Below are 15,532 nucleotides of genomic sequence, written 5' to 3'. Positions count from 1 at the left end.
GAGCTGCCGTTCCATCACATATGGTATCTGTCCATGCTGGAGGATATCTCGGTGACTGGGTGTAGCTGCCATTCTAAGGGGTATGTTATTGATCCATTCCGGTGGATATCTCGATGAACGAGTGGAGCCTCCTTTCTATTGGATAAGGTAAGTATCCATTCCGGTGGATATCTCAGTGAGTTGGTGGAGCCGCAGTTATATGGGGTGTGGTATGCCTCCATGCTGGAGGATATCTCTCCATGCTGGAGGATATCTCCGCGAGTGGATGGAGCCGCTGTTCTATGGGCTATGGTATCTCTCCATGCTGGAGGATATCTCGCTGTGCTGCTTATCTCACACTGCAAATAACACATCCTTCAGTTCGTGGCTCGACGTATGCCCAGCTGCACCGAGTTAGTGAGCAAATTGATGTGCTGTCCTTCTCACGGTGCCAATCTGTGAATCCCACAATATGTAATCAGATGATGCTAAAGAAGTGCATTCGAACTCGGATAGCTCACCGTAGATTCAGCTTCGGTGTGATTAGACAGGACTTGCTTTGGGGTCGGTTTTGCGGCCCAGCTTGGTGCTATTTAGATCACGCAGCATGTCAGTTCAATGTAGAATAACACTCGTAGAGTGAAGCTTATGATTTGTAAATGACCATACGAATTTGTAACAATATGACAAAGTTTACTCTGCGCCAGGTCAGTCACTACTGCGATTATGATGCTTTGAGTTTCAGAATCCAATCGCCCACACTCAATGCAAATACAAAGCCCTACCCTCACCCCACCTCCCGAAATATCGGCCAGGATTATCATAACCTGAGAGTCTACATGACCCGAGATTTGTCAGTGGTGACACATTCCGAAGTTTAAATGAATTATTAACTTCATTTTCAATTCTGACTCTCATGGCCAAAACGTACGGGGTAAACGTACATAACGTGTTTATATCACGGAATATTAGTGGCACCATCCAGGAATATACGCTGCGGTGTGTTATAGATTCCACGAGATAATAATAATAGAAAAAACAAAAAATTACTAAAGAAATATATCACGTCAGGAATACGAAACCGAACAGAATGTCAGCGTCATCACCGTAAATCACAACTAAATCTAATGACAATGATGCAGGTCTAACGCCACTGTATAGATGACAATGTAAAATAGTTTATATATAGTCCTATTTCAGAATGTGTCTGTATCTGCAAGCAACATTTGATATAAAATGTCAAAAGGTTTCGACAGTCGAACATAAAGTGCGCTGATCAGTCAAAGTTGAATCTTTAGCCCGCAGTGTTTCCCTGCCCCCGCTTTACTGCCGATCTCTTATGTCATTCTATGTGAGCCGCAAGAGATTTGGTCCGATAATCAGATCACCTTCTGTTCAGAATGGCATCGAGTTTCATTCTTTTAGATATAATTTCGTTCATTTTGTTGTTATCAGCTTTCAAATGCGAAATTAATTTTAATGGAAAGCACTTATCAGCATCGTAAAGCTTTTTATTCGCTGAAACGTAAAATGGACGGATATATTTGCCGAGTAAAATCAATCCTCCGTTTATATACAATATCTGAACTCTACTATCACTATAAGCGAACCCCCAATATTCTGAAAATCACCGTAATCGATATCGGGCTGGTTAATGTGTTAACTATATTTTTATGTTCCGTTAGTTCAAATTCGAATACGCCGTATCCCTCACGATTGCCGGTTTCATTCTATTGCAGCGCCTTTGTATCTATTCTGTTCTCAACATGACCACCTTTCTAACAATATCAATCTATTGGTTCTAGAAACCCCTCAATTAAAGGACGATCCAGAAGACCCCGAGGTAGAGGAAGAAGGATTAGAAAACTTATATGAGGATGGCAGCACGGCATCAACAGTGATCGCTTTCGTGATTCTGTTTATTCTCAGTATGCTGTACAGTACATTTGTAACCGTACTTAAGGTAATATCATCTTTCAATAGCACAGTGACATTGTGTAAATTCAGTAGAAAGCTGAGTTCATACCTTAGACATAACCTGGGTACAAATGATGAACAAAATATTCTAATACAAGCACAATGAACATAACAGTATTAGATTGGACTTCATTACTCGTTCCCAAGTGATTAACTAGCACATTTATAAATCCTCCTGAATATGATAACAACAGAGGAACGCAAGTGTACGACAATTATTGAGACATTTCAGCAGAAGAAAATACCAATAATGGGAAGTATTACTTTATATCTAGATTGGGGAAGGTTAGAAGCACACTAAAAAGGAAAGAGATTTATCGAATGTTTCTGAGTGATAATCCAAAAATAGTTAGCAATATCTTGATAAGGAAGCATCCTGGGACGACTTAGCGTGACGTGCTTAAAGTCACCATCAAATTTGCGAGGGAGAAAGGAGATCAGCAAACAGTGATTTAGCACTTAAACCTGCCTCACTATGAAGATATAAGGAAAGTAATGACGGCGGAAGGATGGGATAAATTTCAGTCGGTAAATCGATGGACAATTAGTGCAATTGATTCAAGAAGGTGATCAGCGAGCAAAAGAAAATACAATCCCAGAAATGGAAATTGTAAATGGATGATGTAATTATGGTGAAATTAAATAGTTAGAGCCAGAATTAAACAAAAGGGGAAAGGTTATGTCAAGGCGAAGACAATGGAAAGTTTGACAGCCAGAACTATTATCAAAAATAAAAGGATATCATGAAATTATGAAATGCACCATCAGATAGACAACAATTCCAAGGGATATTAAGGAGAATATCAAATATTTTTATCGTTGCATCAAAAGAAATAGAATGATAGAAGTGCAGATGTGGTTCTTACATAGGAACAGAGGAACAGGAGTAGGCAATTCAGCCCCTCCAGCCAGTTCCACCATTCACTGAGATCATGGACGAACTGTATCTCAACTCTATTTACCCGCCTTGGTTCCATATCCCTTAATACCCTTACCTAACAACAATCTATCAATCTCAGTTTTGATATTTTCAATTTTGTTAGCCTCAGTACCTTTTTGGGGGAGAGTGTTCCAGATTTCCACTGCCCTTTGTGTGAAGAAGTGCTTCCTGACATCACCTATATACGGATTAGCTCAAATTTGAAGACCATGCCCCCTTGTTCTGGACTCCCCCATCAGAGGAAGTAGTTTCTCTCTATCTACGCTTTCCAATCCTTTAATCATCTTAAACACTAAAACGCTAGAGGTACGAAAGGATTACTTCGCATCCGTCTTCATTAGAGAAGAGGATGCTGCCATTGCAGCGTTAAAGGAGGAGGTAGTAGCGATATTGGATAGGATAAAAATAGATAAAGAGGAGGTACTTAAAAGATTGGCAGTCCTCAAAGTAGAACAGTCACCCGAACAAGATGGGATCCATCCAAGATTAGTGAGGGAAGTAAGAGTGGAAATTGCGGAGGTTCTGACCACAATCTTCCAATCCTCCCAAGATATGGAGACGGTGCCAGAGGGCTCAAGGATTACAAATGTTAACCCCTGTACAAAAAAATGGAAAAAGAAAAACCCGGCGATTACACGCTGGTCAGACAAACGTCGGTCGTGCGGATAATTTCAGAGACAATAACCATGGCATTTGGAAAAGTTTGGGCTAATAAATGAAAGTCAGCAGGCGTTTATTAAAGGCAAATCGTGTTTGACTAATTTGGTTGAGTTCTTTCCTGAAGTAGCGGAGAGGGTTTATGAGGTTAGTGCGGTTGACGTTGTGTATATGGACTTTCAAATGCCATTTGATAAAGTACCGCACAATAGACGTGTTGGCAAAATTAAATCCCATGGGTTTGAAGGGGCAGTGGCAGCGTGGACGTAAAAATTGGCTCAGGGACAGAAAACAGAGAGTAGTGGTAAATGGTCGTTTTTCAGACAGAGTGGTGTTCCCCAGGGGTCAGTATTAGGACCACTGCTCTTTTCGATATATATTAATGACCTGGAACTGGGTATATAGGGTACAATTTCAAAGATTGCAGATGACACGAAACTCGGAAATGTAGTACGAAAGTAAAGGCATTATGCTAAACGTTCATAAAACGCATGTTAGGCTTCAGCTGGAGTATTGTGTGGAATTCTGGACATCACACCTTAGGATCACGTCGAGGCCTTAGAGGAGGTGCAGAAGAGATTTACCAGAATGGTACCAGGGATGATGGACTTCAGTTATTTGGAGCAAATGGAAAAGATGGGGTTGTTCCCTTTAGAACAAAGAAGGTATAGAGGAGATTTGATAGAGGTGTTCAAAATCATGATCGGTTTTGGTAGAGTAAATAAAGGTAACTGTTACCAGAATTGTTGGTAACCAGAGGACACAGATTTACGATGATCAGCAAAGGAGCCACACGTGACATGAAGAAACACTTTTTTATGCAGCGAGTTTTAATGATCTGGAATGCACTGATGGAAGGGTGGAGGAAACAGATTCAGTGGTAACTTTCAAAGGGAATTGGATAAATACTTGAAGGAAAAAAAATGTACCGGGCTATGGGCAAAGAGCAGGTCGGTGGGACTATTTGTATAGCGCCTGAGGAACGACGGGCCGAAAGGCCTCCTCCCGTGCTGTACTGTGATATGATACTTCGATACCATGAATTCGATGACCCCTTAATCTTCTATACAAGTCTAGTAAATGCAAGCTGTCCTAATGAATTGCCCCCTTCAGCCCCCGGTATCATTTTGGTGAATCTGCGCTGCACCGTTTCCAGGGCCAAAATAGCCTTCCTGAGATGCGGTGCCCAGAACTGAATGCCATTGAATTAGATCATGGACGATGTGTATCTCAACTCCATTGGATAAATACTTGAATGGAAAAATTATACAGGACTATGAGGAAAGAGCAGCGAAATGGGACCTATTGGATCGGTCTTTTTTAAAGAGCCGGCATAGTCACGATGGGCCTAATGCCCTACTTCCGTGCTGTACTATACTACGATGCTATCATACCATGAATTAAATGTCCCTTGAATCTTCTGTACAAGCTTTGTCCATGCACCCTGCCCTCATGAATTGTCCATTTTAGCCCCGGATTCATTCTGGTGAATCTGCGCTGCACCACCTCCAAGGCCAATATATCCATCCTGAATTGCGGTGCCTTGAACTGAGCGCAATACTCCAAGTGCGGTCTAACCAGAGCTTTATATTACTGTAGCATAACTTACATCCCATTGTATTCCAGCTCCTTTGAGATAAAAGTTAACATTCCAAAGGCCTTTTTAATTATACTGTGTACCAATCCGCCAGCTTGTAGTGATTTCTGTACTTGGATCTCTAAATCTCCCTGCTCCTCCTCGGCTCCTAGCTTCTTACCATTTAGAAATTATTCTGATCTATCTTCCTTTGGTCCAAAGTGGATAACCTCTCACTTCCCCATGTTGAACTCCATCGGCCACAGTTTAGCACATGAAGGTCACTTTGCAACGTTCTGCTCCTTAATTCATTATTTACTCTGCCACTTAACGGGGTCGTCAACAAACTTGGACATGCGCCTCTTTATTCCTTCATCTAAGTCATTTATAAAAGGAGTGAAAAGCTGAGAACCGAGAACACATCTCCGGGGGACTCGACGAGTCATATCCTGTGATGTGTCTCCTGCCTCCTAACCAGTTCCCTCTCCGTGTCAATAGGTTCTCTCCAATTCCACGAGCTCTCATTTCCTTTCAAAAGAGATTGAGGGGTGATAACAGTGGAGGATACGGAAAACGAAAAAACAACAAATAAATTAATATTTTGAAGCAATCTTCGCAATTTAAATGGACCAAACGATATCTAAAGCTACCTGGAACACTATAGGTTGGAAAGGATGGTATTCAAAGAAATTGGTTTTCAATGTCAAAAAAAACATAACAAAGGACAAACTACTGGAATGGAAACTATTCAAAATTTCCAGACAAGTCGGATTTCATCTGAAAGGATTTATAAAATAGATAAGTCAACTAGCTATACATTAATTACAACCTGCAAAGGCTCGCTGGATTCAGATGTCATGACATGGAAGAGAGAGACAGTAAACTTTACACAATGAGTAAAAGGGGTAATGCAAAGTAACGAAGGGCCTGTTAGCTTAACTGCAGCAGTGCAAAATTTCATATCATAGTATTATAATAGGTACAGCATAGCAGCAGGCCATTTGGCCCATCGTGACTAAAGGATCTATCCAATAAGTCCCATTCTCCTGTTCTTTCCCCATAGCCCTGCATTTTTCCCTTCAAGTATTTAACTAATTCCCTTCATAAAGTTACCATTGAATCTGCTTCCATCACCCTTTCAGGCAGTGCATTTCAGATCATATCAACTCGCTGAGTAAAAAAATGTTCCCTCATTTTGCCTCTGGCATTTTTGCCAATCACCTTAAATCTGTGTCCTCTGGTTGCCGACCCTCCTCCTACTGGAAACAGTTTCTCCTTATTTACTCTATCAAAACCGTTCATGATTTTGAACACCTCTATTAAATCTCCACTTAACTGTCTCTGTTCTAACGAGAAATACCGCAGTTCCTCCAATTTCCACACATAACTGAAGTCCCTCATCCCTGGAACCATTCTCGTAAATCTCTCCTGCACCCTCTCTAAGGCCTTGACATCCTTCCTAAAGTGTGGCGCCCAGAATTGAACACACTATCCAGCTGAGGCCCAACCAGTGTTTTATAAAGGTTTAGTATAACTTCCTTGTTTTTGTACTCTCTGCCTCGATTAATAAAGCCAAGGATCTCCCACATGTTTTTTTAATAGCCTTCTCAACTTGTACTGCCACCTTCAAAGATTTGTGTCTGTGCACATTTAGTTTATTTTGCCTCTCCTCATTTTTCCTACCAAAATGTATCCATTCACACTTTTCTCTGTTAAATTTCATCTGTTTTGTGTCTACCCATTTCACCAGTCTGTCCATATCCTTCTGAAGTCTGTTACTATCCTCCACATTGTTTACTACATTTTTTTCAGTTTCGTTTCTGCTGCAAATTTAGTAATTATACCCTCTATACCCAAGTCCAGGTCATTAATATATATCAAAAAAAGCCGTGGCTCTAAGACTGACCCCTGGGGAACACCAGTGTATACTTCCCTCCTGTCTGAAAAACAACCGTTCACCGCTGCTCTCTACCATTTGTTACTTTGCAAATATCATATCCACACTACCACTGTCCCTTTAATCACATGGGCTTGAATTTTACTAACAAGTCTATTATGTGGTACTTTATCAAATGCCCTTTGAAAGTCCATAAAGACAACGTCAAACGCACTTCCCTCATCAACATTTCACGTTTCTGCATCAATTAACTCAGTCAAGTTAGTCAAACACGATTTTCCTTTAACAGATCCGAGTTGACTTTCATTTATTAGCCTTTACTTTTCCAAGTCCAACTTAATTTTATCCCGGATTATTGTCTCTAAAAGTTTCCCCATCACCGACGTTAGGCTGACTGGCCGACAGTTGCCGGGATTATCCCTCTTCCCTTTGATTTTTTTTTTATTAAGGGATTTGAACACTTGGAAAGAATAAACTGATTAAGGAATCACTAATGTTTGATATAACCAACCTTACAGAGTTTGATTTTGTAGCCACTCCTGTAGCCGATAGAGTCAGCTTGGTAAATGTCCTAAATATGGATTTTCACTGGAAAATAATTTATATTTCATACAGAGATTACTGAAAAGATTAAGGCAAGTGAAACCGAAAAGAACCTCATGTGATGGATAGGAAAATGGTTTTATTTGTTGGAGTTCGTAATCTGGGATAAATAAGGACATTTCTTACTCCTAGAAATCAAACCAATTTCCAGATTGGTGGAATGTGACGAGTGCCATCTGCGGGGAATCTGCTGGAATCCGACCACCAGCATTCCAGTGTGGGCAGACGGTTTTTACTGTTTAATATTTAATATATTGAAACCTTTTGATTGTAAGCCATTCCTGTGTGAACTATTTTAAAAATATAAATATCTATGCCCACATGAATAATTGCAACAGCATATGTAAACTTGATACGCTATAATGACATCCTCCAGTTATCGTTGGATCGAAAGCAGCTCAGCATTGCCTCTCCCGGATACTCAACCTGTACTGCAGATAAACTCCAACCAACGCTAGGTCTCTGCTTCCTAAATTGTTTAGTTTATTTTCGATTGAACTATTAACAGTAACATAAAATCAAAGTATTATATAAATACAAGGGCCGACTACATGACTTTAAAATGGAAAATAAAATATATTTGTGCGCTTTTCCCCATTATCCTCGTCCTCATGAATAAAGGCTTAACCCGTAGATTACATTTGGTTTTAGCTTCCTTTATGCAATGTCATCGCAGAGCGATTACTGTATACCGAGAGATAGAGGCATCGAATGTGTCTGAAATTAAAAAGCTGCTAGCCATCAAATTGTAACCAATTACACCTTGAAAGTGAATGAAACCTTGCAGTTTCTCTCGCTCTCCATTCCTGTCTGTCTGTCTTTCTGTCTGTCTGTCGGCCTTTCAAGAAATCTATCTATCTCGCTATCTATCTAAGTCTATTGCTCTCATGCACACACATGGAATTCCCTTGGCATTGCACTGGGACGGTCGAGAGCAAGTTCTGCCTCAGTGATAGAGAGCTGAGGATAATTGAACAGGTGTGCAGGTTTAATTCTCTTCACATTCCAAAGTCATACATTCTACCTTATTTTTCTAATTACATTATAAATTCCGATCACCACATTTGCAAGTATTTGTCAATCGACACTTATCACACTTCAATGACACATCCCAACCAGTAATAGCGCTGAAGTGCGATCTCGCGTCTCCCATCTCTTCTGATTGAATTACAGCGAAAGTTCTATACTCCAACCTACTGCACTTTTCTGCTTCTGACAGTGATGTAAATTTTGCTGTTTAGCTTTAAGAGAAACAACGTAAAATCAGCGTATTATCTGGAACCTGGGACACGTTGCATTACATTAAAATGGGGAATGAATACAGTTCCTAACCATGTCAGATTTATACCTCAAACACTTCACCAATGGCTCAGGAGCAGAGGGGTATATATACAAGATTACTGCTAATACTAATCAACGAAGTACAATGAACTGTGAACGGACCAGAAAATTACAAAAGAAGATAGCTGCATTAAGCGTGTGGGCAGATGGTTGACAGGTCCAGTTCACTGAAACAACAAATGACGTTGTCCATTTGACGTCTAAGAATGGTAGATGGGAATAATATGGAAATGGCGAAGTTCTGAGGAGATGTACACGAACACGAAATGCCGTTGTTCATATCCGTGTGTCACTGAAATCTAGCGGGCGTTCAAAAGTACTAATGGGATGCTGGGTTTCAGCTCAAGCAGTCTAGAATATAACAGCAAGCTAGAGAAACCGCCAATCATTTGGAATATCATGTTCAGTTCATTGGAAACTTACAAGAGGCTATACTAGGTTTGCTGGAGCCTAGCGACAATTCACATGGATCGTCACATTTTTCCAGAAATCATATAATTATGGCCGTATAAATAATATTGGATTACAAATGATTCTCTTATCATTTATAGACTCACGGAGACACGCGACGAGGGGTGTTTTCGAGAGTTAGGATTATGGACATTCATTTGTGGACAATAACACTCGAATCCCAGAAACCCCCTCGCATTCCATGACAATTCGTCAATAATTCTGCTTTTTGTCCTACGCTTTTGACTATTCAGTGTGGTCACACGTCACTTCCTCACTCTGTTATTCACTGGGTTTCATACTATTTCTTTTCACTGCAGGTGAACTAACGGCCAGTTGGCCAGAAGGTACTTCCGATTTATATTCCAGGCTTGTTTGGGAACGTCCATCGGTTGCTGACCACAGACGGGACTGGATTGCCTCACTCACCGTTATCGACTGGTGCACTGCACCACTTCATCTCGTATTCAGGGATAGACTCAACCAAACCACAATAACTATTTGCCTGATTTTCTTTCGTAAGCTCATTTTTTATTCTTGTTTTATTAAAGTGCCAGCGTTCAATAGAATTCCGCATAACTGTAGTAAGCCAGTGAACTGGGAAAATTGGGCAGAATCAATTACAATAAGCTGAGGAGAAATAATTGAATATCCAGGAGGGACAGGTTGGAATTTACTGCAACTGAATGAATATTGCATGAATCAATGTAATATTGCATTCAAATGCTGCACCTTGAATAGAGGCTCAATTTTTATGGCATTAATGAGTGGCGCCCTCGCCTAATTTTCAATAGCACAGAACCAGGTGACCTTCAGACTTATTAAGCATGACCTATAACGCCCATAGGAGCACATAGGTGTATCTTTCTTTACCAATATACTGCGGTTAAGGCACGAATTGATATATGACCCAGTCTGAGGGCTTGACACCTTGAAGAAATCCATTGAAAATTAATGAATGCTGATTATCGACACTTATATCCAGAAAACTGTTGGAAATCAGACGCCTTGTCTCAACCCACGGGTAAGAATTCCCGTAGAAATTCGTTGCAGTGAGATCATGGGTGGTTTCAAATCAATTTCTCTGAGGCCCTATTTCTGGCAAATTCGTTAACATATTTTCAAAGTGCCCGTTAACCATTTGCCAAGAAATACTGAGGAGAAATAACTTACATCAGAGCCTGTACAGCGTCACTTCCTATAGCTAGACGATGGATTCCCCCCTTGTATCTAATTGCAGCAACAAACCCTGGATATAGACGTTATCATCAATTAAATTCTAAAATGAGTGACACTGTGATATTAGGATCAATTTTGTTTTTGATATGATACATGGATATTATGATCAGGAACAGGCCATCCAACCCCTCGCGCTTGCTCCGAAAATCATGGTTGACCTGTACCTCAACTGCATATTCCCTTCTTTGCTCCATATCCCTAATACCCTTTACCTGACATGACTGTGTTTGCAGTGATTTGCCTAAATAAAGCCTCAGAAAAAAACAGGGAATTCTGTCCAACTCCTAATCGTCTGGAAACGAAATGTTCTCATCAAAAGATTTTGTGCTCAGCTTTGTTTGAAATGTGATTGCTGTTTAACTACTTTCAGGATGTTACTTTCAGATTCTGTCAAAACAAAGGTTTGGAATAAAATAAATACCATCTGCTCCATGCTGTTATTGAAGGTATTTTTTAATGAAAGTTGTGGGTTTAAATCTAACACTTATTTCTTGTATACATTTATACACATTTTTATTCACCTTTCAGCTTGTTCCAATGAGTGAGTTAGTAAAACTCATCCATAAGCATCATACAAGTTATATCTTGAACAACTAAAATAATCTCGGGATTAAATTCAGTCGAGCGACGTGTGTTTCCGATTCCATTAATTTACGACAGATATTTAATGGATCGGAGCAACTGGAGGGTGTGTTCCTGAAACATGGGAAATAACCCGGACAGTCAGTCCAATCCAATTATTAAGCGGTATAATAATTGTTACAATAAGATTCATATATTCTAAGGAAAGAGTATTCAGTCTCAGCACCAAGTTCTAGTAATTATGTTTATAAATTGATTCATTCTTTCATAGCACAGAAATCCAACAATGAATTAACTGAAGTGACGCTTTCAATTCATGCAGCTAAATTGAATGAATCGGTTCTGTGGCAAACTGTGGGGAACTGAAGGCTGGAAATTGCTGTTCGCGATATTCCACGAGCCATATTCCGCCTTTCTGTTGCTCTCTTCTTTTATTAATTGAAACTCTAAGCTGTGTAATTTACACCAGTTATGCCTCCATTGAAACAATATTCAAAGGATGTCTCACCAAAGTAAAACTGCACTAATATCACAATCGGCAATTTCCACTTACACTTCGTTAAAATAAAAAGAAGGACAAAACATCTAAAACATTACTCGGTATTCATGGACTGATGGTTCTTACCTTCCCATTATGCTCCTTTTCCCCTCTTTGAAGGCAGGCGTTAACAGATTTATACAATCATATTATCCATTTTTAGGATATACTGTACCGTAGATTTATTTAAACATATTATGCATTTTTAGGATATACTATACAATAGATTTATTTAAACATATTATGCATTTTTAGGATATACTGTACAGTAGATTGTGGCTAAAATTTCAATCATTACCTCACCGAAATTGGAATTTCCTCAGAGTTTCTCCCGCTTCACCAGCGTAACTTTGGCGGAACCACGGAAATTTCCTGCGCAGTGTCTTCACCATTTTGGATGAGACATGCGTGGGCGCAATGTTGACGGAGACACTGCCCTATTAAAAATAAATAAGTTAACATGTGATCTAAAATTGGAATTTCAAACCCACTGAGAAATCACCGGGAAGTTATTGTCCTGCAGAATAAATCAAGGCCCAGGAAACTGAACAAACGTGTAAAATTAAGTCTGATAGCGTGAAGGGAATGTAATTCAATTCAAGGAACAGGAAAACAGAATCCACTGAAACATGCTGCCGATTGATGTTATCATCGGAACACATTGACCTGTGCCCGGTTTCACCAACCTGGGCCTTCGCTAATCTGACATAACGCACTGGCAATTCACACAGAGTAGTTCCTGCGCCATTTGGAATGGGTTTAAAGTACCTGTATCGAATGAAAGGATTAACACAACAATAAATTAATATGGAAAGGGAATTGAGGCGAACATCTTAAGCTGTTATACGACAACACAATTTTAACACAAGCATTTTTTTAAAAAGTTACGAACTTAATGGAAACGAACTGAATTCCCAGTGGAAATGGAGGTGTTGTTCTGTCACCTGAACTCAATTTGTGCATCCTTGGTTATTGATGTGTTCGTGTCAAGAAACTTCATTTTGTGTGAAGGAATTACACACCACCTAGTGACTAATTTCTGCTATTACAGCATTATCGGAACATAAGAGGAGTGGGCCATTCAGCCCCAAGAGCCTGTTTCGATATTCAATCAGTACATGGCTGATATGTACCCCAACTCCATTTACCCGCTTTAGCTTCACATATCCTGACACCCTTACCGAACAAAGATCCATCAATCACAGTCTTGAAAATTTCAATTGAACCACAGCATCCACAGCCTTTTGGGGGAGAGAGTTTCAGATTTCCACTACCCTTCGTGTGGGAAAGTGCTTCCTGATTTCACCCCTTAATGACCGAATTCTAATTTCATGATGGTACCGTCTTGTTCTGGAATCCACCAGAGCAAACAATTTCTCTGTATCTACCCTATCGAATGCCTTCATCATTTCAAGCACCTCGATCAGATCACACCTCAAGTGTCTAAACTCAAGGGAATACAACTGTGCAAACTGTCCTTGTAATTTCGCCATTTAAGCTCTGGTATAATTGTGGTAAATCTGCACGGTATATAGCCTTCCTGAGGTGCGGTGCCCAAAACTGAATGCAGTAATCCAGATGGGGTCTGACCAGAGCTCTGTATAACGGAAGCATTTCTTCCTCCCCTTTCTATTTCAGCCCCACTGGGATAAAGGGCATCATTCATATAGCCTTTTCTATTACTTTTTTAAACTGTCCTATAGCTATTATTGATTTGTCTACATGGACACCAGATCTTTTTGATGTTCTACAGTTCCTGACGTTCGGTTTTAGGAAAGTTAACGGATTTTCCTTTCTCCAACCCACAATTGATGACCTCACGCTTGCTCACATTGCACTACATGTGCCATCGTTTTTTTTCCGACTCACTTAATCTGTTATTGTCCCTTTGCAAGTTCCTGCTCCCGTCTACAATACTTACTGTGCCTCCTAACTGGGGCATGAATTAGTTAATAAAATAATGAAGCCGCAACATATATTGTTATCCCAGGCCTGGCCACGCGATGGCGCGCCAGCGCTTACCCCTGCCGCGTGTATTCCTTCCTCTTTCAACAATAAAAATAGTTCTTACCTTGGTCTTTCAATGTTTTTCTATATTTGGGTGTTTTCGGGTCTTCTCACAAGTCCTGTCTCCGTCTCTCCCGCGCTCTATCGTTCCCTCTTTCACTTTGATTGCAGTTTTCCTTATTCGTCCTTCTTCACCTTCATCGGGATTTCGAAAATGATTGGTCAGTATGTTCAATAAATGCCCATTAAATTCCCAACATGCTCCCTGCTCCCCCGACTATGGCCCAACTTCCCGTAAACTTAAATGCCTGAACCTGATAACAGAACATGGCATTGGATACTTTACATACTCCACGGAATGGCCCATGGATTCCACTGCGAAGGCAGCTTTAAGGACTGATATAAAGTGACATTGCTTCACTGCCAAGCAAAACAATAGTGCAATAAATGACAAGATTCTCCAGCTTCAAGCTTCCTACCTTATTTTTAAACTAAGAAATCTTACTCACCAGCTCGTAGAGCGAGCTTCCTCAGCACACTCGGTATGCGAATGTAGGGGCGTGCAAGTACTGTGTTCGAGCTTACGTTTGTATCCGTTTCCTGATTGCTTCTCTTGTTTAAAGAGACAGGTCACCACGGAGCTATTTCTGCAGCCACGGCTGTTCCCCGCGCTACCCCTGTTGCTTTATGCAAGAACAAGGACGTCAAGAGCAAGCAAAGGTCATTCGGCCCTTCACAGCTCCTGGCTGTTGTATATATGGCAATAAAGAGTGACAAATCCCCATCACACGCTTTTAAAGGAAGTAAGTGCAAACATTGCAGAAGCCCTAACTATAATCTTCCAAAGTTCACTCGATTCTGAAACCGTCCCTTCAGATTGGAAATTGCACATGTCACTCCGCTGTTCAAGAAAGGTGAGAGACGAAACCAGGGCATTATCGACCAGTTAGCCAAACATCTGTTTTCACGAAATTACTAGACCCTATAATTAAGGATAGGGTTATTGAACACCTTGAAAATTTTCAGCTGATCAGAGAGTGGCAGCAAGGACATGCCTGACCAACCTGATTGAATTTTTGGAAGAGTTGACTAAAGTAGTAGAACAGGGAATGTCTATGGCTGTTATTTCTATCGACTTCCAGAAGGCATTCGATATAGTCACTCATAAGAGACTGTTAGCTAAAATTGAAGCTCATGGAATTTAGGGGATATAATTTACCTGTTCAGGAAATTGGCTGAGGGGCATGGGGGAAATGTCTGGATATTGGGCAGATACTCAATTTTTCAGGTTGTATCGAGCGGCGTCGTACAAGGACCTCTGTTGGGGCGTCAACCATTCAAAGTATTTACAAACGTCTTAGGTGATGGAATAGGGAGCCACATATCCAAGTTTTCTGGAGATACGAAGAAAGGCAGTATTGTAATCAGTATCGAAGCATTACATTCCAGAGCGATATTAATAAATTTAGGGAATGGGCAAAGCTGTGGCAAATGAATTTCGATGTTGGTAAGTGTGAGGTCATCAACTTTGGAACAAAAATGATCGATCAGAATACTTTCTAAATGGTGAAAAGTTAGAAACAGTGGCGGTTCAAAGAGACTTAAATGTCCATGTACATAGATCATTAAGATGTCATGGACAGGTGCAGAGAATAATCAAAAACACGAATGGGACGTTGGCCTTTATATCTGGAGTACAAGAATACATGGGGGTGGAAGTTATGCTACAGCTCTACAAATCACTGT

General features: G+C 40.4%; 1 long non-coding RNA gene across 3 annotated transcripts in view; it reads right to left on the bottom strand.

Annotated features, from left to right (window-relative positions):
• LOC137315217 (uncharacterized) overlaps positions 1-14,402 on the bottom strand; it is an 84,756-nt gene extending 70,354 nt beyond the window's left edge. The window contains exons 1-3 of one of the 3 annotated variants that reach the window (XR_010961354.1): positions 14,296-14,402; positions 13,851-13,981; positions 12,083-12,216 (exon numbers count right to left, since the gene is read on the bottom strand). This is a non-coding gene — a long non-coding RNA (uncharacterized lncRNA). Of the gene's footprint in view, positions 1-12,077; positions 12,217-13,850; positions 13,982-14,295 lie in introns of all 3 variants that reach the window. The other 2 variants (XR_010961352.1, XR_010961353.1) reach the window with 2 other exon arrangements.
• Positions 14,403-15,532: the final 1,130 nt, after the last annotated feature.

This window comes from Heptranchias perlo, unplaced genomic scaffold (assembly GCF_035084215.1).
Source record: "Heptranchias perlo isolate sHepPer1 unplaced genomic scaffold, sHepPer1.hap1 HAP1_SCAFFOLD_54, whole genome shotgun sequence".
Taxonomy (NCBI): Eukaryota; Metazoa; Chordata; class Chondrichthyes; order Hexanchiformes; family Hexanchidae; genus Heptranchias; species Heptranchias perlo.
This window is presented reverse-complemented; position numbering and strand designations above follow the sequence as displayed.